The sequence below is a fragment of the Panthera pardus genome, unplaced genomic scaffold (genome assembly GCF_024362965.1).
Source record: "Panthera pardus isolate Hobbes unplaced genomic scaffold, ASM2436296v1 HiC_scaffold_7, whole genome shotgun sequence".
Taxonomy (NCBI): Eukaryota; Metazoa; Chordata; class Mammalia; order Carnivora; family Felidae; genus Panthera; species Panthera pardus.
The window spans coordinates 29,284,225-29,307,495 of record NW_026527002.1 but is presented as its reverse complement, the minus strand read 5'-3'; the positions used below and the strand labels follow the sequence as shown (position 1 = coordinate 29,307,495).

The following is a 23,271-nucleotide window of genomic DNA, read 5'->3' as shown; positions in this document are numbered from 1 at the left end:
CGGACGCCCAACCGACTGAGCCACCCAGGCCCCCCATACCTTCTCTGTCTTCTAGAATTTGAAATTTCATTGGGGAAATGTGACTGGCATTTGCATCATAGGTGGTAAATACAAAGAGTATATGAGTAAGTGCCAAGATGTCTGCTTTTGTCATTCTTTGCCTTGTCTATTCAGAAAATATTGAACAGTTTGGCAAGTGTTGAAGATACTGTGTTCTTTTGCCTGACATCCTGACAAATGTTACCGTCTTGATTTAGTACAGAGGTCATTGGATTCAACACATAACTGATTTCCCCTCCATTATCTAAAACTTGGTAGATTTGAGTAATTCCCTTCTTGGCTATCATTCATCATTTTGGTTCCTTCCTTGTTCTTGTATTTATTGAACTAAGTATATCTCTAATATGATACAGAGGGAAAGAAGAAGTTCCGAGGCCTAATGAAGTTGCTGTATGTTGGCAACAGGATGGTCAGAGTGTGCGGGCCTGGTATGATACGTCCCGGTGTCTGTCGTGATTTCTTTAGGATGTTGTAAAATTCACAGGATATGGTTTTTGTTTGTTTTCTCTTGAATTAGTGCAGAAGATTTAATTTATCTATGCAGATGTTTGGCAACTAAAGAGTTAACTTGTTTTGACTACAGTTCTTGCAGACTGGATTGAATTAAATGTATCATGCTTTTTTTTTTTTTTTAAATGTGTTTAAATAGTTATAATTCGCATGTACTACAATTCACTCATTTAAACTATACAGTTTAGGGGCACCTGGGTGGCTCAGTCGGTTAAGCGTCCGACTCTTGATTTTGGCTCAGGTCATATCTCACGGTTCGTGAGTTTGAGCCCCATGTCGGGCTCTGTGCTGACAACGGGGAGCCTGCTTGGGCTTCTCTCTCCCTCTTTCTCTGCCCCTCCCTCTCTCTCTCTCTCTCTCAAAATAAACATTTTAAAAAATAAAAAATAAACTATACAGTTTAGTGGCTTTCAGTATATTCACAGAGTTTTGCAACATCATCATAGTCAACTTCAAAGCATTCTTATAACTCCAAAAGGAAACCCCTCGTTCCTTCACTGTCACACAATGTCCCCATCTTCGGCACTCCCCCCCCCCCCCGCCCCAGCCCTAGGCAAGCAATGATATACTTTCTGTTTCTAATGAAGACTCTAATGAAGGAAGAAATCATCTCAAGTTTCTAAGTGTGACAGATTAAAAGAATGAATCTCATAAAAAATAATGGCAAGCCCGAACGCAGTCACATATTCATATGTGGGAAAGTACTCCTCGGTCATTATCTGTTGTGTGCATCAGATTTGCAGTCAACCTCCACTCTTTCCACAAGACATGTTTAATAAGATAAAGTCTATGATAAATTGCTGTAGTCATGGCACTGTGCACTGTTTACCGAGAAAAATACCATTTTGGACATTCTTTATGTAGGGACTTTGCTGCTAAGGTAATGGGTCTCCCCTCAAGGAGCTCACAGCAGAGAAGAGGGAGATGGATGTGTGTAAACAACAGCTACAAAATAATGTCCAGATGCTCTGAATACAGCACAGAGGGGACTCACGGGACAGTCAGATATGCCTGGGAAGCCTGGCAGAGAAGGGGGATGTCCAAAACAGTTCCTGAAGGAGGTGGCCCTGGGAGATCAGCTGAGGCACATTAGCAGTGCATGCAGGCATGAAGAACGGCATTTGGGTAGAGGGACCAGTGTGTTCGGAAGCAAGGAGGTTCAGAGTCAAGGAGGTAGGAAGCATCTTTTCACGTGAGACATAAGGCAGTAGGGTGTTGTTCACAGGAAGGTTTGGAAGGAAGATACGGAGGCAGTGAGCCACACTGCATGAGAGGTGCTATGTGAGGTATCTAGGAGGTTGAACTTGGCCCTCTGCATTAGTTTCCTATGGCTGCTATTACAAAGTAGTACAAACTGGGTGGCTTGGAACAACAGAAATTCATTATCGCACATTTCTGGAGGCTGAAATTCCAAATCAAGGTGTCAGCAGGTTCACACTCCTACTGAATTCTGTAGGGGAAAGACCTTTCCTTGCTAGTTCTAGTTCTGGTATCCCCAGACAGTCTTTGACTTGGGTCAGCCTGATTCTACTCTCTGCCTCTGTCGTCACATGATGCATTTCCTGTGCTTCTTCACTTTATCTTCACTCCATGCATGTCTGTCTCTGTGTCCAAATTTCCTCTTTTTGTAAGTCATATTGGATACGACCTCATTTTAACTTGATTACCTCTATAAAGACTCTATTTCCAAATGAGGTCACATTCTGGGGTACTGGAGATTAAGACATCAACATCCATTTCTTAGGAGAGAAAATGCAAACTGTAATGCCCACCAAGCATTAGTGTGTTACTGAAGGAATTTAAGCAAAGAAATTAAGTGACTATATTTGCATTTTAGTAAGTCACTTGGTCAGCTGTGGAGGATAAATATAAAGGAGTCAAGAAGAGTTAGGAACCTGTTGACCTTGTCCAGGCAAGAAGTCTTATGGATCTTGGATGTCTGATCAAGTAAATAAGGTGTTACTTTATTCTTCTCTCATCAAATTGAAAAAAGAGAGAGAGAGAGAGACACCAACAAATCCACAGCAGCACTGGAAAGCCAGGCAGATATACCATTAGCAGACAAAGATACCCAAGAATGCCAGAAGGTATTAAGATAAATTAATCTGATTGGTGGTAAAACCCAAGAAAACAGAGAAGTACATTCTTTTTTACAGCCTCATAGACAGTATATTAATACAACATTGGCTTTAGGTCAGTGAGGAGAGGGAGAATGAAATGAAAAGTACACATGCCCTTTGACCCATCAATTCCATGTCTGTGAATCTGTCCTATCAATATCCTCACTCACAACCAGAGATATATAGGCAAGAGCAATCATATAACATTGTTTCTAATTGAGGAATACCAAAAACAATGTAAATATCCATTGGCATGGAAATGCCCCAATATAGTATCTCCATACCATTGAATGCTCTGTAGGTATTAAAAGAAATGAGATAACTCTAGGGGTGCCTGAGTGGCTCAGTCGGTTAAGTGTCTGACTTTGGCTCAGGTCATGATCTCATGGTTTGTGGGTTCAAGCCCCACATCGGGCTCTGTGCTGACAGCCCAGAGCGTGGAACCTGCTTTGCATTCTGTGTCTCTTTTCTATCTCTGCCCCTCCCCTGCTCATGCTTTCTCTCTCTCTCAAAAATGAATAAACGTTTAAAAAAAAATTTTTTTAATGAGATAACTCCATATGTGCTAGAATGAGAAGTTCTCTAACATACAGCAAATGAGTACAATGAAACTGTTGAAAAATGCCTACTGTAGGGATGCTTTATGTTACCAAATATGTAGCAAAGAAAGAAAAAAAACTTTAGATTTTTATATCTTTCCAGGCTTTTTTAAGTGTTTTACTCAATTCTAAGTGTGCTTACCTGTAGGATAGGAAATGGGATTAGGGCAATAAGGTAAAAAGGAACTTTTCATTTTTCATAGTAGGTTTTTTTTTTTTTTTTGTATTCTGTGAACCTTTTCAATACGCAGGTATTATAACAACTGAAAATTTACTGTAACAAACATTCAAGGAGGTAGAACCCATGAGACTTGGTCAGTAGGTGAATGTGCTGAACAGCAGGACGGAAGGAACAGGGAAAGCAGGAGATAAATGGAAGGGATAATGGGGAGGCGAGAATTCAAAACCCCTCAGAAGCAAAGGGGCAACGTTTTAAAGAGAGAGAGCTGTTTTATTTTTTAATAAAAGAAGCAAACAAAAAAGATAGAAGGTGTATCTTACCATTAAAAAGATGTACGTGTTACAGTTTGAGAAATAGGATTTCTTCATCTTCAGCTACAGTTGGCAAAGCCCTTCACCATGAGAATGGAGAAGCAGAGCACCATGAGCTGAGAGTTGGTTGCAGAAATTAGTGTCATCCCCAGAACTGCTTCTCCTGAAGAGTGTATTAGGCCACCAGTAACTTAGTGCTAGCCACTTACCAATTGCAGATAAAAGAACAGACTAGTGGAGATGGGTGCCTATCTGTGGAATGGAAAGGAAAACTTTCCCCCTTTAACTCATGCGTTCCTCTCGCTTTTCCCTCTTTTCTGTCTTCCTCCTTTACCCCTTCTTCCTTTGCGCGCGCGCGCGCACACACACACACACACACACACACACACACACACACACACCCGTGCCTGTGATACAAATCTGCCAGACTGAAAACAAAGGTAAAAGAAAAGGAACTAATAGAAAACTGGGACATCCAAATCAGATAAGCACCTCCTAAGAATGATAAGGAAAGAGATCTTCTTCCAAGAACATTATGTGAAAATTTTGTGGTCTACTTAGCATCAAAAATGTGATAAGTAATATTAACACTGCAGAAAGCTTGAAAAACAAGGGACAATAGTATTTCCAACATCCGCTCTTATTTACTGTTTATGAACAAAACGCTTTCGTCGCATTATTTTATGTGAGCCTCATATCAACCCTTTGAAGGAGGGAGTGCTTACACCTCTTTATGAAAGGGGATACCGAGTCTCACAAACAGGCAAGAGAGGTAGTTAGGTCTCAGAGCCTTATCTGCTCACATCTCAGCTGTCTCTTGTGTACGACAGTTTGATGTCTGCCTGGCTTAGCAGAATATCCTTAATACCACACTGATTTGTCTCTCAAGCTAAACCTTTCAGACATTACCCTTCAAAAACTTGTTTTGTCAGCTGTCCTAACTTGGAAGAATCATAGAAGTTAGCAGAGTATATTAATTCATGTCACTTATTGAGTGGAGTGGTCATTTGAACAACAAAAATCTTGACATAAAAGGGGATAGATTGTGCCCTTTGAGGGGGGCGAACCAACAATAGCTTACAAAATAAAAATGTAGAATTTAATTTCAGAAATAGTTGTCTCCTCGTTCATGATGCTAAACATAGAGAGGGTGTTATCAGAAGCCATGAGCAATGAAGGAACGATTGTAGCTATGGGGTTCTGCTTTAGCCAGGCTCTGAGGGATTTCCTGACACCGGCTTTACAGGTATTGGTTATATTTGTTCATATGAAGAAATTCATAGCATGCAAACCCAGCTTCTCTCTCTGAAGGCTAAAGCAGAGAAAATGTCACTAAATATACTCCCTGCAGGAGTTAGAAGTACAGTAAGGAAGTCATTCACTGATAGATGTTCAGTTTTTAGCAGTTTCCAGACACAACACTTCTCAGCTGTAACCTTACCCACAGCATCTTCAGAAAGCTACAATGTGCACATGGGAATGGGCGTATAGATTAGCACCTGAAATAAAATCGCGAGCCACAACGGTCCCCGCTGAGAGTTCCCTGCTTCCTCCAAGGAATATGCTCCTGGGCTGAGACCCTCCCTCCCCCTGCAGCATCCCTTTCAAACAACATAAAGATCTGACAAATGGCCAAGAAAGTCTCTTGTTGCTCATTCTTTTAGGTCTGAGGTTAGTTTTGCTACAGCACATTTTTCTTATTTTTTCCTGTATGGTGGTTTTGTATAGATTTTCTTACCTCTACTACTTCTTAACTACAGGATAGTTACCATGGTAATACCTGTTGATGGCAGACCAAAAAAAAAAAAAAAAAAAAATGCAATTCTGCCATGAGGAAGCTGCTTCTGTATTTCTTGCTTCTGGCTCTCACAGTTAGGTTCAGGGGACATATTTGTTTCTTTCTAGGCTTATAGGTGACACCAGTTTTTCCATTTGGGCAGATTGATATGGAAATTGCTCTTAGCTCTCTCTGTGTTATATGCTAAGATACAACCTCCTGGAACATTTGTTTCCTGGTGATTTTTATCAACTATAATAGAGATTGTGTCTTTGTTCCAAGGAGTTCACAGTCTTGAAACCCTGGGGGTTTTTTTTCTTCTCTTTTTCTCTCATTTTTTTCTTCCCTCTTCCTTTTCCCTTCTACTTGATCAATTAGATGGGTTTATGTTCCTTCTTTGACCAGACAGACAAAGGGCCACGGTAGCAGAGCCCATATTTCACGTCTCACTTAAAATGCCATTGGTCTGGAAATCAAAACAATAAAGAAAATAAAACCTGGGTTGTACATAATGCCAATTAGTTATACAAGGCAGGTTAGTGGACATATGTTCTAGATATTAAGTAAATTGAAGAGACTTAAAATAACAATATGCTAAAGGGCAGTCATGAACTCTCCATTGCTAGTATCTTATTACAGAAACTTAGCTAGATCATAAATAATACATATTTAAACAGGCATTTTGGTATGCCTGTTCTGGATATGGCAGTGTAGCAGAGTCTTTGGATGAGATTTCTAGACAAACAAAAAGAGACACCGTCCCTGAAGCCAAATCAGCTGATTAGGGAGAACACAACACAGGTAGACATGTGTTCGACACATAAGACATGATGAGGGCACCACTACAGAAAGGTAATGAACGAAAAGGGACCTGGGTTCTGTTCATGGCTCAGACCCTAAAGAGCTGTGTCATCACAGCTGGGCATTGGTTTTCTTATTGCCAAAATTAGTTGGGCCGAAATATTGTGGGTTTGCTTTTAACTCTAAAATTATATTAATCCAATTCTGAAATAGGCACAGGTGCTACACAGTAGAACACTGGACGGGGAACCAGAGCAGGCTTTTAAGCATGAATTTTGAGGGACTTTTCAACGACAAAGAAAAGCATAAATTAAGCAAGGGCAGGAGTCAAAGAAAAAGTAAATGATCTGTCATATCAGTCTAAATATAATACGTCCCAATGAAGTCAAAAATACCTTAGGAGTTTTGATCAGTCCAGATTCTTAAGGAGCCCCTTCAAAATGTTCCTCACAATTAAAAAAAATATTGAAAGTTTTCTCTTTAATTCTACTTCATATTGTTTCGGTGACTGTTCCCTTCATCTATTTCTGAAAACAGCATTTAAAAATACAGATTCCCTCTTTGAGATTGTATCACGAGTTATGTGAACATCCCTGTTACTTCAATGTTCACTTGAATTTATATAATTAAGAAATAGTTCTGGTATAGCAGCTGGGCTGATGTGTAAACCTTCTTGATATGAGAAATGCAGAGTAATGACCACTGCCTTGCTCACCCTCACCTCTGTGCATTTAAGTCAGGACTCCATATTAGAGAACTTGACCATTTTTTCCATGCCCTGGCTCTGTATTGGTTTCCTAGGGTTGCCATAATAAAGTACCACAGACTGGGTGGATTATCTCACAGTTCTGGAGGCTATAAATATAAGATCACAGTGTCAGCAGGGCATTCTCCTTCTGAAAGCGCAGGAAAAGGTTCTGTCTGTTCCACACCTCTTTTTAAGCTGCTGGTACGTCCCTGGACTGTGGCTGCGAACCTCCTGTCTTCACAGAGCATTCTCCCTGTATACATTTCTCTGTATCCAAGTCTCCCCCTTTTATGAGGACACTGATCACATTAGATCAGGGGTCCACCCTTCTCCATTATGACTTCAACTAATTACATCTGTAATGATCACATTTCCAGATGAGGTTACATACTGAGGTATTGGGGATTAGGACTTCAGCCCTTCTGGGGGCTGACCTTTGGGAACGACATTTCAACCCATAACAGGCTAAAAAGGCAGCACATGGTCATGCTTACACATGCAAAGTCCAGTATTCCAAGTATAGCCACCCCGCAGAGAAGATGCAGCTTAGTAGATCAGAGACCATCATGATGCCTTCAGTTCTTCTAAACGCACCATGTTCACAAATCATAATAGAGCATTGACAGTCGCAAGGCTCTTGCTAGTGTGCTTAAGCATACATGATTAGGTCACACATCATTTCCATTCAAATGAATCTCCTTGACTTTCTCTGGGATACTGAGCATTACATCTCACTAAGTGTCTCAGAATTTCTTGAAAGGTCAACTTTGGTCATTTAGTAGTTGTTTTCCATCAGAGAAAAGATTGAAATGTCATACATACGATAGCATCTCATAAAACCTACCTCAGTTTGTAAGAGAATGGCCACATGAGTATACCAGTGACACAGTTCTGGCGTGCTATCTATAGGCAGTGTTGAAAGTCTCAGAGTGAAGTCAAATGTGTCTGAGTGTGTATACTCCCTCTGCATATATAGAAAATATATATTCTATTTATGTACATGTATACAGGGAGAGGTGGATATAGACTTATAGTCTGTAATATACATGTGTGTGTATATATATATATATATATATATATATATTATACAGAAAGAAGGGGGCACTGTGAATTACTGGGTCCTATAGGATCCATCTGCAAAATGCTAACCCACCTGCCCCCACCACACACCCTTATGCATTCCTTTAAAGTGCATTCCTTTAAAAGTGTCCTGTAAGACACTTTACAGACAGCAATCTTTAATAATGTGGAAAGCTGCCAGGAGGACAACCAGAGCTTAGATGTATCCCCCTTCTTGACTCCACAGGCAGAGCCATCACCTCAGGCCAGCATAAATAATACAGCCAGTTCTGCAGAACCTTAATAAAAGGCGGAATGGCTCTTTCTATCCTGAACTTACTCTGCAGCCAGGACTTCTAACAGGAAGTGGATTTCTGTGAATTTTGGGATTTCTCAAAAGCATTCCTGGGCAAAGCTCAAGTTAGTGTTTGATCCCACACCTTCCTCGGCTTCCTGGGGAAGGGGAAGTCTTCCTTGCCTATGCCCTCTTCCCTCACCCCGTACGTACCCACCCCTTCAAACAACGTCTGGGAAGGCTTGGTGATCAGTGATCCTCCAACTCCACTATCTCTTGGATGATCCCAAGACTAGATAGAACAGAAATTACCCCTCACCAGGAAATGTCTGAAGGCCGATCTGAGGCTCTGTGATAGACAGTGAAGTGTGCCAAGCGGGTACGCAGTCAGGTACCCATCATGAGGCAAAGACAAGCCAAAGCTCTAGGCTCTATGAATGGCAGCTTAAGTTCCAGTGCAAAAGGCAGATTCTCAGATAAAACAGAGTGGAAGGGACTGGAGTAGTGTTTACTTTTTGTTTTTAGCAGGAAAATAACGCTGAAAGGTGAATAAGAATGAATGAATGAATGAATGAATGAATGGCTGACTTCTTTAATTGCCCTGTTTATTATTCCATGCTTATTTACACTGCCTAAAGGAAGATGTCTTTATTTATTTTACTACCAATTCACTAACTAGTAAGTAGAGGAGTCAATTTATGTATTTTCTGCTCACCAAAGCAGCATTTAAGTTCCCAAAGCTAATCTTTTTATTGTTAGTGTTTGTGCTACCTTGCTTTATGTTCAGATGTCTGAGAAGCATGCACCTTTCTTTAAATACATTAAATTTGCATATTGTAAACTATTTGATTTTTTGCCAGGAAGAAAGAATTTTTTTTTCCTGTTGAGCACTTTGGTCATTTTGTTTTTTTCTCTGTTAATATTGAAACGGCAAGGAATTCAAATCCAAGCCTGGCTTAGGATGCATGCTTACAGATAAGGCTTATGGGAAATAGTGTCATTTTAGACCTCTTTCCAGGTAATGTTCTTATGAAAAGAAGGTTTTTGCTAATACAATGTCATTTGTTAATAACTCGGTGTGTGTATTATAACTGTATGTGTGCTTACCTGGGTTCTGTATATTGTAGATAGTATGAGGATACGTGTTTAAGGATTTTTATCATCAGTTCCCCAGAATTCAAGAAAAATATGTTCTTCTTGGGAAGAGGATTATTTTTATTAAACCACACCATTTAAGAGGATTTTCAGAAGGAATTATTATCCCAGTGTCATATGTACATCTTTCTGAGGCCTAAAAAATTTTTGATTTTTTTTTCTTTTTTTGCTTTCATCTTATCTTCATAGTAGCCTCTCTTTGGCACCTCTGAACTTTCCTTTCTTGCCTCTCCCATTTTTCTGTTCTCAGTAAAGAAAATTAACTCCCTGAAAACACTCTTTTCTTAATGGACTGTTGCTTCACATACATGAAAGATTTCAGCTGTTAGAACGTGTGAGAAATGAGGCAGGAGACATCAGATGGCATGAAAACCAGAACTGTTAACACAGAAAATCCCGGGAAAGCTGGAAGTGTAAGCTAAAGCAGCTGGGGGGTGGAAGAGACCGGAGACACAGCTGGGAGAGCTGGCAAGAAAAAAATTGCTGGAAAACGCAAGGGAGCTTAGCAAGGGGAGAAGTGCAGTGAGGGAATCGAGAATCCTTGGATGAGAGAGGAAGAAGCTTCCATGGTAAATTATGGTTTTCCAGTATTGTTCAGGACATCATAACCCATATACATTGGCTTTAGCTACCCTTTTAATTGCTCTAACCATTGAGCATATTCGGTATTATTTTCTTGCATGATTATTGTGAAGGACTGGATATTGACATTTTCATGGAAGCAAGTGTCTGTGCTTTGAGATTGATCTCTATTCTATTGATGATTTACTAATTTATCATAGAATTCAGATGGATTGGGGCACCTGGGTGGCTCAGTCGGTTAGACATCTGACTTGGGTTCAGGTCATGATCCCACAGTTTGTGGGTTTGAGCCCCGCGTCGGGCTGTGTGCTGACAGCTCAGAGCCTGGAGCCTGCTTCAGATTCTGTGTGTGTGTGTGTGTGTGTGTGTGTGTGTGTGTGTCTCTCTCTCTGCTCCTCCCCCACTCATGCTGTCTCTCTCTGTCTCTCAAAAATAAAATAAAACATTTAAAAATTTTTTTAAAAAAAATTCAGATGGATTAATAAGAAATATGCATTAATTTATAGATATATTTGTGGTTTTCTGTACCCAAAGTATATCAAACTGCTAACATTTATCATTTGGACAAATAGGGGTATGTCTAATTAGCTAGATTAATAACCAGTTTGGTATGTATATCCAGAGGGAACTGATTAATAAATTGCTCTCTCCTTAGAGAAAGTTTTCTGGTATTTGAACCAAATCCTGTCCTAGTCAACATTCAGCCTCACTTGGGTGAAACTGTACCAATGCTTGGCCCAAAGTTAGGAGAGATGGCTAATGTAATAACAAAGTAGAGAAACCGAATTCGAGGACATCTTGACCTTTACCTCAGTGATCCAGATCTAAGAGGCAGGAATGGCACAGGGATGATGTAAGCACCTCACCACCACCACCACCACCACCACCAGTGAAATTGCAGAAGGACAGTAGGAGAGGTATGGCTTAGAATCCTCATATATGAAAGAAATTTAGATTTTGTTTAAGTCAAGTATAAGATCCATATATCCCAATAGTACAGTGTAGCTGGTGCAAAAAGCTCCTGTGATCACAGGTTTTCCTAAATAAGAGTATAGTGTCTGCACTGACACGAATAAGCCTATTGTACTCTTCAGTGACAAAGTGCTACTTCTTTTAGAGACTGCCTTTGAGGTTGGTCACTTGCAAGAGAACAACTCAAAAGTGAAAGTGTTGGCCCCCAGCATGTCTCCTCCTGCCTCCCCTGTTTCTTCTCCTTGTTCCTCTTGCATGCATCATCTTGCCCTCCCCGAGTCTGAGCTTGTTCTCACTGAAACAGGAAGTACTAAAGATGTTGAAACCTAGCCCCCAGGGCAGTGCAACACATCTCTAGTCATGTTTTTTCCATGCGTTTCCCACAATACAGTTTTGCTCCATACTAGCTAAATTGTTTGTTGAATTTTAAGCTCCCATGCTGACAATTGTGTTGCCCCAGTGCTGACCGCTGAGATGACCAGTGTTGCTTTCCAAGTGGCCTGTATTGCCACCCAGGTGTAGGATCTGGTGTCTCAGGAATGACTTCCAGATTCCCATGATACTCACTCCTTGACCTTGCAAGTTTCAGCTCTTTCTCTTCCTATGTATCTAAATGTGTGGGACTGACCGTCTATGTTGGGTACCATGGTCTGTCTTCATGTTGCCAGGAGGTCTTCTCAAGAATTGTGGCTCTTACCCTGAATCAGTGCCCAGTGGCCAGATTCTGCAGGTGTGACTAGACCCCAGGGTGATAATGGCACTGTTCTGGGTTCACCAGCCTGTTGCTCCCTGTTGACAGCTTTGTCTCCTTATGATATCTGGTCCCCAAGCATCCCCCTAGCACCATTACCAAAACCCACATAAGGACTGTTTCCTAAAGGAGATCAAGGCTACCTTGTCCATTGGACATTGTGCTTGGCCACTCTCCTGAGTTGGGCTTTACAGCTGGAATAAGCTCTCAGCCTGCTCTGTTCTTGTGAGCAGGCCTGGCCAGGGCCTAGCTCCCTTCTTCTTACAGCCTGTGTGCTCTTTTGAGTTAGGGTAGCTGGTACTCAGAACTATATTCTCTAAAATGGAGAAAGGGAGGCTCAAGGGCAGGAGAAGAGGAACTTCTTTAAATATGTGTCTTTGAGCATTGAAAGGTTGCCATGTAGGGAAATTATTGGACTTGGTCTGTATGGCCCTAGAAGTTAGAACCAGGACTCCAACTAGGTTGAGGCTACTAAGTCGCTGGGTGAAAAAGAACCTTCCTTACCCCAGCCCAAATCTAACAGCATTTCCCAGAGACAGAAATGAATGCCTTCTGGGGGCCCTTCATTAGGGAAGGAATTCTGGCATAGGCTCAATTAGCAGATCTAAGTTTTGTTTATTAGTTTGTTTCCATTGCAACGTGGATAGAAATGGTGTTTACTTGGGTGGCGTTTGCATGCGTGATAGGTTGCTGCGGTCACACGCCAATCATGAGTGATCCCCAATCCCACTCCTTCCTTTCCTTGTCCACAGGGACTGCGAGAGAGAGCAGCTTTATTATAGCAATATCTTCAAATCTACTCTGAATTTTTTAAATTAATTCACTCTGTAGCAGGATTCTCACACAGAGAGTGGTGACATCGAGACTTCTTTCCAAAAAGCAACTTTATTGGTACTGGCACCGCTCAGTTGGGTTCGTACCTGAAGAACTGAGCCCTGAACGCCACATGGCATAATTTTTTTTTCTTTCTATATGTTTTCTACTTCTTTGTCTCCCATATATGGTAACACACAAACATGTAGTCTGATTAAGTGGTCTCATGTTACAAGGTCGTGAGGGATGTTGTCACGTATGCGTATGGCCAGGTTGCCTTGAGGTTTGTGTTTTGTTTTGTTTTTTCTTTCCTTAGGGAGGGGACCCTACCACAACTCAAAGAGTAGTTATTATATGTTAGGCACTGTTATTCATTCTGTGCTCAGTACGTTTAACTGTTATGTTTGACCAAGTCCTTTCGATATTGTATTTATAACCTACAATGTCACAGACATTGTAAAAAGGGTCCAAGTATCAAGTGGGGTTGATTTGTAGATCATCTTTAAATTTCTTTTAAATTTAAAAATCCCTAATTGAGCTTCATGATTCTAGTCCCACAGTGAGCGGATTACCTGCCTCCAAGTATAGTTTTTAAAAGTCAGATGTGAATTTGGAATTGGGTTGCTCAAGTCACTGCTACCAAGTCCCTGTATTTACCAGATAGCAGGGGAATATGCTATCAGCGTCATCACTCTTTCCCTAGAAGGGACTGTAAGGGCGTAACTTTAACAAACAAAAACAAAAAACAAAACAATAAGAACATTCCTCTTCCTGTACCTCTTCTCAGCAATGCCTCAACTCAGCTGTGGGTTGGGCCAAGCCATCTGTCAGGTGCATATCCCAACCCGCAGGGTCCCAGTGGCCCAGAAATTGAACTCTATGTCAGTTTTTCTGAGTGACTTTAGCTAGAACAAGCCTTCAGGTTAGCAGACAAAATGCATCATGAATTATCAGAATTCACTTGTTTGAGCCGCCTTATGAATGTCATCATCCATGTTAAGAACCTGCTCACAGCCCTAATGAAAACTTCTGTCAGTGCAATAGGTATAGAAGAAACATTGCTGAGTTAGGCATTCCACTGACATAGTATATGCAGTGGCAGGTGGTCATGTTTGAGTAGATCCCTCATTTCAGAAGTCCTAAAACTCCATTCAGTGGAAAAAGAAATCAACATGGAAAGCATATGATTTCTATTTGATTGGATCTGTCATCGTGTGCAGTGACTAACTGCTGTGCACACTTCCAGATAGTCATGAACACGAAAGGTAATCTAAAAGGGACACTTGATCCACGCAGAATTATGTTCAGGTTGTCTCAGAATATGATAGTTGGCAGCGGACCCCAGTGATCCTGCTTCGTGCAGTAACCTATGGATTCCAGCTAGATTTACACTTGGGTTTGCCATATTTCTTTCAAATTGACCTGGAAAATGACTGATGTTTTAATGTTCACATTTCTTGGAGTTTATTTTTGGTAGCAGCCTTATTGAGATATGATTCACACACTGCACAATTCACCCATTTAGAGTGTACAATTTAATGGTGTTCAGTACATTTACAGAGCTGCACAACCACCACACGATTTTAGATCGTTTTCATTACCTCACAAAGAAACTCTGCACCCCTTAGCTATCATCCCCATCTCCTGCAGCCCTAAGCAACCACTAATCTACTTTCTATCTATATATTTGACCATTTTGAACATTTCATGTAAACGGAGTCATGTAATATTGGGCTTTTTGTGTGACTAACTTTTTCCACTTACCATGTTTTCAAGATTCATCCATATTGTAACATGTTGGTGCTTCATTCCACTTTTTTTGGCAGCATAATATTCTTTTATATCGGTACACCCATTTTCTTTGTTTATTCACCAGTTGATGGCTATTTGTATTATTTCCACTTTGGGGCTATTATGCATGCTGCTACTGTGAACATCTGTATACAAGTTTTTGTGTGAACATATGTTTTCATTTCTCTTGGGATATTCCTAGGAGTGGAATTACTGGATCGCATGGTAACTCCTATGTTTAACTTTTGGAAGAACAACCAGGCTGTGTTTTAAATGGCTGTACCATTTTACATTCCCATCAGCACAGTACGGAGGGTTCTGATTTCTCCACATCCTCACCAGCACTTGTTACCATGTAGACTTTTTGATTAACACCATTCTACTAGAGATGAAGTGCTGTCTCATCTCATTGTGGTTTTTGTTTCGATTTCCTTGATAACTAATAATGCTGAGCATCTTTTCACGTGCTCATTGGCCATTGTATGTATTTTCAGAGAAATGTCTGTTCAGATCTTTTGCCTATTTTTGGTTGGGTTGTCTTTTTATTATTGAGTTATAAAAGTTCTTTATATATTCTAAAAAAATGTTTTTTACATTTATTCATTTTTGAGAGACAGAGAGAAACAGAGCACAAGCCGGGGAGGGGCAGAGAGAGAGGGAGGCACAGAATCTGAAACAGGCTCCAGGCTCCAAGCTATCAGCACAGAGCCCAACGCGGAGCTCGAACTCACAAACCACAAGATCATGACCTGAGCCAAAGTCGGACGCACAACCGAGCCACCCCAGGCACCCCTTTATATATTCTAGACAAAAGTCCTTTATCAGATATGATTTTCTCATATTTTTTCCCATTTGGGGGGTTGTCTTCACTTTGTTTTTAATTTTTTTTAATGTTTATTTTTGAGAGAGGGAGACAGAGGGGGACGGGAGGAGAGAGAGAGGGAGACACAGAATCCGAAGCAGGCTCCAGGCTCTGAGCTGTCAGCACAGAGCCTGATGCAGGGCTCAAACCCACAGACTGCAAGATCATGACATAAGCCAAAGTTGGACACTTAACCAACTGAGCCACCCAGGTGCCCCTCCCAGCTCATTTTCTTAATAGTGTCCTTTAAAGCATGAATGTGTTTAATTTTGATAATGTACCTATTTTTTGTTGCTTTCGCTTTTTGTGTCATATATAGAACTCCACTGCCAAATCTTAGCTCATGAAGATATTTATCCCTCTGCTTTCTTGTAAGAGTTTTGTTGTTTTAGCTTTTAAATGTAGATTTGATTCATTCTGAGTTAACTTTCATATGCTCTGAGTTGAGGGTGCACCTTCGGTGTTTTGCACATGGCTATCCAGTTGTCCCAGATATTTTTGTTGAAAAGAGTATTTTTCCCCATTTGAACAATTTTGGCACCCTGGTCAAACATTAATTGGCCATAGATATATGGGTTTATTTCTGGATGGTAAATTCTCTTCTACTGAACTGTATGTCTGTCCTATTCCAGTACCACCGTGTCCTGATTACCTTGCTTCTTTGAAATATTTTTGAGTCACAAGATGCATATTCTGAAAGTGCAAAATTATGCACCACTTTTAGGCTATTAAAATAACTGTCAAGTTGTGTGCTCAATTTTCAAATTAGACTCTTTACTCCCATCTAGCAATAGAGAAAGCATATGCAAAAATATTATTTCTAATACATATTAATAAGATTTGGCATTTTAAGAAGAATATTCTTCTCATTTTATTTATTTATTTTGCTGCAGCAATTTGATTTAGATAATCAAATCTTGCTTCTATTTTTAACAAATCCCAGAGAGTTCTCTGGGACCAACCATGATGACATGCGGAAGTGGAGGTGTTTACAATTGGAATCCGCATCCAGAGATATCTGCATGGCAGGGTTTCAGGAGGAGGTTTGTTTTAAAATCTAATGAAAGAGTGAAAGGTGGTTTGGGAAAGGCTCTTGTCTGTCAAGCCCTCACCCAGTGAAACCGCCCAGACCTCTCTTAGTTCGCATGATTGACAGTGGAAAGACCTGGAGTCAAGTTGGAAGAAGACAGCCCATGATTGTGTGTCCTATTCTGGTCTTTTTAGACTTACTAAAAAAAAGAAAATAATAATAGCTGAATGCAGCGGCAAACAAAAGGCAGCCACTTCTCACTTAGTAACTGTCAGGCAAACAATAGATGTACCTTGAGATAATATAAATAATCTGCTGACTCTGCTATGGGAGAAAGCAACATACAGTTTAAGATGATCATATGTGGTCCTCATAATAGAACATCACTACATGCAGATCTGGAAGGCTCATGTTCTATTTAGCTTTTTATATTATAAATCAGGAATTGAATCTCTGTTAAAACCATTGAGAAGCTCTGAATCTTAGTTAACAGCTAGGATATCTCCCTTAGGGTGTGAGGTCATTCATTCATTCCATGCCTTCCCCCCCCCACACACACACTGCACTTACTGCGGTGTCTTCCATCAAACAGAGGTTCGGTTCGGGGGATATTTGTTAGGGGACGGGAAGAGATCTGGAGAGGAAAGGGGGATGGAGGAAAGGCTGGGCACCGAAACTAGAGCAAAGCCACGGGTGGGATGGGATGAAGGGTGCTCATGAAACAGGAGGGAAATGGAGGGAAAGCATCCCTGCCTGTCATCCCTCTGTTTGTGCACAGCTCCCTCACGCCCACAGTGGAATGGGCGAAGGAGCAATTTGGGATCAGGAGCTCTGCGTGTCATTCAGGCCACACAGTTCACACCGTACCCATCATGCTCCTTTTAAACTTTTTTAACGTTTATTTTATTTATTTTTGAGAGAGAGAGAGCGAGAGCATGAACAGGGGAAGAGGCAGAGAGAGAGGGAGACATAGAATCCAAAGCAGGCTCCAGGCTCCGAGCTGTCAGCACAGAGCCTGACACGGGGCTTGAACTCATGAACTGTGAGATCGCGACCTGAGTTGAAGTCGGACTCTCAACCGACTGAGCCACCCAGGCGCCCCCATAATGCTCCTTTTAATATGACATTCTCATAGTTAAATCATGGCTTACTTTATTTAAAAACATACTCTTCAAATAAATCGCTTTTTATCCCAAATTCAGGAACTGAATTTTAATATTAACCACAATAACACATAGATTTATTTATCACAATATTAGGGGAAATATGGAAAGAACCAATAAGTTGATGTGTGTTTGATTCGCCATTGAGTATTAGAAAACATTTTTTATTTACTTACTGCTGTTTGTACTTTTTCCTCGACCTCGCAGCTAGCTTTCCTCAGGAAGGAATGAAAAAACTTAGCATTTGGCGTAAATTTGCGAGCATTTGTACAGCAAACTGGACAGGTGTCTTTCAAAGTCTATGTCTATCTGCCTTTTCCCCCTAACTTTCTTTCTCTTTGGTTATAGGTCGGGGAGGAAGAGAGGCCTCTCAGCACATTTCAGAGGCAGTACATTGCCAGGACATTGGCTACTTATTTGGACAAACATTTCTCCAAGGTAAACATTCCCATTGTAACAAGAAGGGGGCCCGTCATTGGGATTTGCAGATTGCGGGGGTCCTGCACAAAGGCTGGATTGTTTAGCCTAACACAGACTCAGAGTGCCATGGCGAGAGGGAGGGAGAGAAGAAAGCAGGACCGTGGGGACACCCTGCAGTGTCTCCTAACCGTGTTCCCGGGAGAATGGCGGCCGAACCGGGAGCTCATGGAGTTGTGCTCCAAATGTGGGGGGAAGGAAGGGAGGAAAGGGGAAGCTGTACTTTTTGCTTCGTGTTAATCTCTCTCTGGTGTTCATGAAAGCGACAGGCTGTGTAGTTTGGTTATTACAATAGCATTTTGTCCTTTATGGGGAACGTGTGGCATCCTTCTTCTTAGAGGTTACCAGACCATTTATGCTGTGCCCGTGTCACAAAGGGAAAGGGAGCGGAAGCATAATATTTTACACCAACGAAGACTTACAAATGTGAGGAGGATTTTAAAGAAAACCCATGCTCTCCTTTTACCTACTAAGTGAGCCTGTGGTTGGTTGGTGACAAATACTTCATGAAGTTCTTGGTTGGGAAAATCCTATCTTTAATACCTCTTTTGGGAGGGGGAGGGGTACACGTATGAGAGAGAAAATGAAAATGAGAGAAAGGGAGAGAGAGAGAGAGAGAGAAGAAGAGAGAGAGACCCCCAAAAGGAGTCTGTCAGCATCATACTGTACATTTCAGAGGAGTAACTCCAGGCGCTTTCTTTATGAATCATGAGCTTAGCGGGAATAAAGGCTTAACAGAAGCAGCTGAATTCACCGTCAGCTTTAGCATTCATGAATTGGCTGCCAATATTTTAACACAAATCGCTGTGTCATTTCTATGAAGTTCCCCTGTTGCTGCTCAGTCTTTAGCCAAAAGCTGTTTTTGCTGAGCCCTGAAATTACATCTGATAAAACACCTCCTTCCTTCCTGATAAAGATACCCATGTACACAACCCACAGAAATGCAAAAATATACGATCCAATTTAAAAGAAAATAAACTTGTCAGCTTTCTCTGTTTAGCAGTTAATAAATGGCTGACGTTACTTAGTCCTTAGCTTGTGAGAATGCAATTTCAGATGGCAAGGAGCGAGTAATGTTTTCCTCATCAGTCCTCATCCTGGTGGTTCTTTTCTGAAGGGGCTGAGTGGGGGAAATGGAGGCTGTACATTAGAGGAGAATTTTTTGATACTATTCATTGTCTGTTCTGACAGAGAAGACATTGTTTGTTCACTGTAATAGGCTTGGCAGGAATCTGTGCTGTGCATACAGAATGGGAAAATAGCAGAGCAGTGGAGAATCTCAAAATCCTGAGCAACAGATTAGCTTAGAGGTTTTGTAAAAAAAAAAAAATATATATATATATATATATATAATATAATATAATATAATATAATATAATATAATATATATATTTCAGTAGTTTCTCATTGTAGATGCAAGTCACAATTTGGGGAAATAGTTTCCTTTAAGTGATAGTTTCCCTTACCTTACATTATGCATGTATTACATTAAAAAGGCTCAAGATAGCAGTGTGCCTATCTAAAATACTGTAGTAACAAGAATTGCAATCATGAAAGTTTATGAACACACCAGACCTGCTTTGAGATTGTTCCCTGTGCATTTGTATTCATGTCAGTGTAAATGAAAAATAACCTGTGTGCATCATCTGATGATTTCACAGAAGCAGGTGTGGGCTGCCTGAGGTAAGAGAAAAAAGACCCATTAAAAGATACGCTTTGAGGCAAGAAGTACACTGCTAGGGACTCTGTGAGAGGGTGCCATGCCCCAAATGTTCAGAACTTTAAAGTTAACAACTGTAGAAGTGAAAGTGCAAAGCAGTGTGCAAACCCTGCCTTGGAAACTGAAACGGCAGAAAGCAAAGCAAGACTGAGGCCCAGTGTTTCTTCTTCTTAAGGTTCTATGTTCACCCCACTTGCCCCCTCCCCCCCCCCCCCCAGCACAGGAACTGTGTGGTGCGATGGTCCCCAACAGCCTCTGGTGTCCAGGGACTTCATATGTGTGCTTGTGTGTTTCTTACTAGAGCAGAAAAAGATGTTGTCAGGCTGCAGGCTCCTATGTTCCCAGACAGAGCACATGAGCCAGACCAGGAGAGCTCCAAGAGCAGGTGTGCTGGGGCCATTCCCAGCCAAGTTCAAGGGCCCCTCGTCCTTATGCTCCAAGAGAGATTTATCATATTCCCCAGTCTTGGCTTATATTTGTAAGAACTCTCTGCATGTTTTTATAAGGACTATATCATGTAAACTATGACATTTCTAAAATTATAGTTGTGATAATGTCGCAATACACTCAGTCATTAGATTATTGCAAACCCTTCTCGGCTTTTTATGTAACCTATATAAGGGTCGGCCTTAAATACCGAAAGCAGATCTTTTACTCTGCTACTTATGACACATTCAGGTTCATTATCTGCTTAATTTTTAAATTTCTCAGTCTTTTAAAGTGTGTTTGGCAATCTTTTCAAAGATGTGTTTGTATAACCTTTTAAAAATATACAAAATATATTTATATGATGATATTTTCAAGTAAATACCAAAGGAACCAAGAACAATTAACCAGGACTGTTTCCGTTCATTGCTTCAGTATATGGGTACATTTATATTGTCCGTTCTTAAAGTCATTTTTATTTTATTATTTTTAACAACCCAGTGAAGGGCTACCCAGGGAGGTAAGGCCGAGGTGCAGCCAGTCCCTCCTGTCCCCGCAACGGCTCCTTGGAGACGCTGCCTGGGGAAGACAACCCGCGGGCCTCAGAAGACAGTTTGCAGGAATTGCTAGCGCTTCTGTGCCCTGGTGGCCCCGGCTCCCATCCTGCCTTCTTGTTCCTATTCTGCTGGAATCCCCGGTAACCGCTGCACTGGAGGCCTGATCATTAGCATGCACCAGTGACAACTGGCTCTCCAGAGCATGCGGCCACGGCCTGCCGGAAAGCACTGGGAGCTCCCAGGCAGCTAAGTCAGTGTGTGCACCTCTAGAGGCAGAATCGCCTGGTCTGGCTTCATTCATAGGCTTGTAACTAGGAGACAAGGACTATCCCTGTCTTAAAATGAGGAGTTGCAAGGGTCTTGTTTCACCAGTGACAGCTCATCTTTGTCTGTTGCAAAAGGAAACCCATACCAATAGAGGGAAATTGGAGTAAATGCTTAGTAATGCTTAACTATTTTATTTAACAAACACTTAAACTGCTCTTACTATGAGACAGGCAGTGGTCTAAGCACTTTGCAGATACTAATTCATTTAATCCACTTGACTCTCCCACTACTGCTACCATTAATATTATTCCCGTTTTACTGAAGACGAAACTGAAGCGCACAGAGTGTGGGTGACTTATCCATGATTCCGCAGGTGGTAAGGAAGATGGCATGTGCACTGGGGCTGTCTGTGCCAGAGTGTGTTAGGGCTCCATGCGCCCAATCACAGGTACCTCCTGTACATGTACCAACGACAGAGCTTGCTTCGAAGCCATGTCCCTTGGGGATCTGTAAACACACATGCCACCCCCATGGAAGTGCACATGATGTGTTACATTGTTGGTTTTCAAACTGTGCACCCCTTGTCTCTTGGCGTTTATTTACATTGGTGGAAGAAGCATTTTAAAAAAATGTTTTTTTATGTTTATTTTTATTTTTGAGAGAGAGAGAGAGAGAGAGACAGAGTGCAAGGAGGGGAGGAGGAGAGAGAGAGGGAAACACAGAATCAGAAGTAGGCTCCACACTCCGAGCTGTCAGCACGGAGCCTGATGTGGGGCTCGAACCCACGAACCGCGAGATCATGACCTGAGCCAAAGTCGGACGCTCAACCGACCGAGCCACCCAGGCGCCCCAGGAGAAGCATTTTTGATTTCTGTCCTTCTAGAATTCAGAGTGGGTACAGGTTAATGCTGTGTGGTAAACCTGGGATTCCAGCCACTGCATCCCACGGCTGTCAGGGTGAGCTGGACTCCGCAGCACGCCTGCATAGGGCCCCCCAGCAACAGTAGGAGGAAGCCAAGGGCGGCCACTGTCCCTCTGCCTCCGCACCTCTTTCACTGGGTGGGATGTGCTCCAGCCGTGAGGCCAGCAGTGTTGGACTTGCCAACATTGAGAGACGCCGCTATTCAAGCTGATATGTCAGTCAGTTGGATGTTTGACCACTCTCCTCTCACCCGTCGTGAGGATTTAGACAGCTGGCTTTGGGAGGTCGGTCTTGTCTTACTTAACCCAGCACTTCCCAAAGAGAGATGTTAATAGGTTCAGCTCCCTACTGCTGCTCCTGAAAGAGAAAAGAAAAAACGTTTTATTTACGATCAGATGTTTGAGAGACGTGGGTTAAACGAAATTAAATCGATGTACTTACTGCAGGTTTCTCAGAATTTTCTTGGGACTCTCCAGAGCAAGATGTAGAATGCAGAATTTCCTAAATTTTTTATTCCCACCGATGGGGAGAAATGTCTACCAGCACCCCTTGGGCAGTGCTGCCTTAAGAAAAGGAGAAAAGAAAAAAGAAAAGAAAAGGAGAGACAACAGATGTGTCATAGAAGGTAATCAGGTATTGAGGAAAGATCAGTCAGCTACATTTGGGATCCCTAAATTCCAGCTCATCTTTAAACCAATAATCATTGCAACCTTAGAACTTCAGATTTCTCATCCGTAAAATATGGAGGATAGAACTGGATTATCTCTAAGCTCTTTTCATCTTTATGAAAAGCTGGCAACTGTTTGTTTATATCCTAGCTTGCTCCAGAAGGGTTTGTAAGAATAAGGCACAATATATAACACATTAAGACAGAGTGGATTAAAAACAGGTGAAGGTAAAATGAGGCACAGGGAATATAATGTAGGAAACACAGAGGAAGGAGGGAGGTTAGTATGCAGAATGAATTCTGTGAAATCTTTCATGGTTAATATGAAAGAACCAAGTTTTGTTCAATGCTTTCTGATGAACAGTCTGAAGAGAAAACTAGAATCATAGCCTTGTGATTAATAGGGTCCTAAGCTAAAAACACATTTTTTCCTGAAGAAACAACTATTCCTAGTTCTGAGACCAAATTTTTCTCATGATGTTTATATTTTGTGGCCTTTTACTCTTTTAGATAGAAATTTTGGCTCTGTGACAGGCTGGTCCCAAAGAGATTTGGGCCATCTATAAATGTGCTTCATAGGTAGCTGTGGATACATCGTCCTCATTTATTAAATCATTACACATTGTAGACCAGCTCTGCTTTGCTATATGTGAAG

At 41.4% G+C, this 23,271-nt stretch overlaps 1 protein-coding gene across 1 annotated transcript in view; it reads left to right on the top strand.

Annotated features, from left to right (window-relative positions):
• The first annotated feature begins 17,928 nt into the window (after window positions 1–17,928).
• Window positions 17,929–23,271, top strand: part of PAG1 (phosphoprotein membrane anchor with glycosphingolipid microdomains 1) — a 61,753-nt gene continuing 56,410 nt past the window's right edge. The window contains exon 1 of the mRNA XM_019453349.2: window positions 17,929–18,018. The gene's annotated coding sequence lies outside the window, so the exon portion shown is untranslated. The remainder of the gene's footprint in view (window positions 18,019–23,271) is intronic.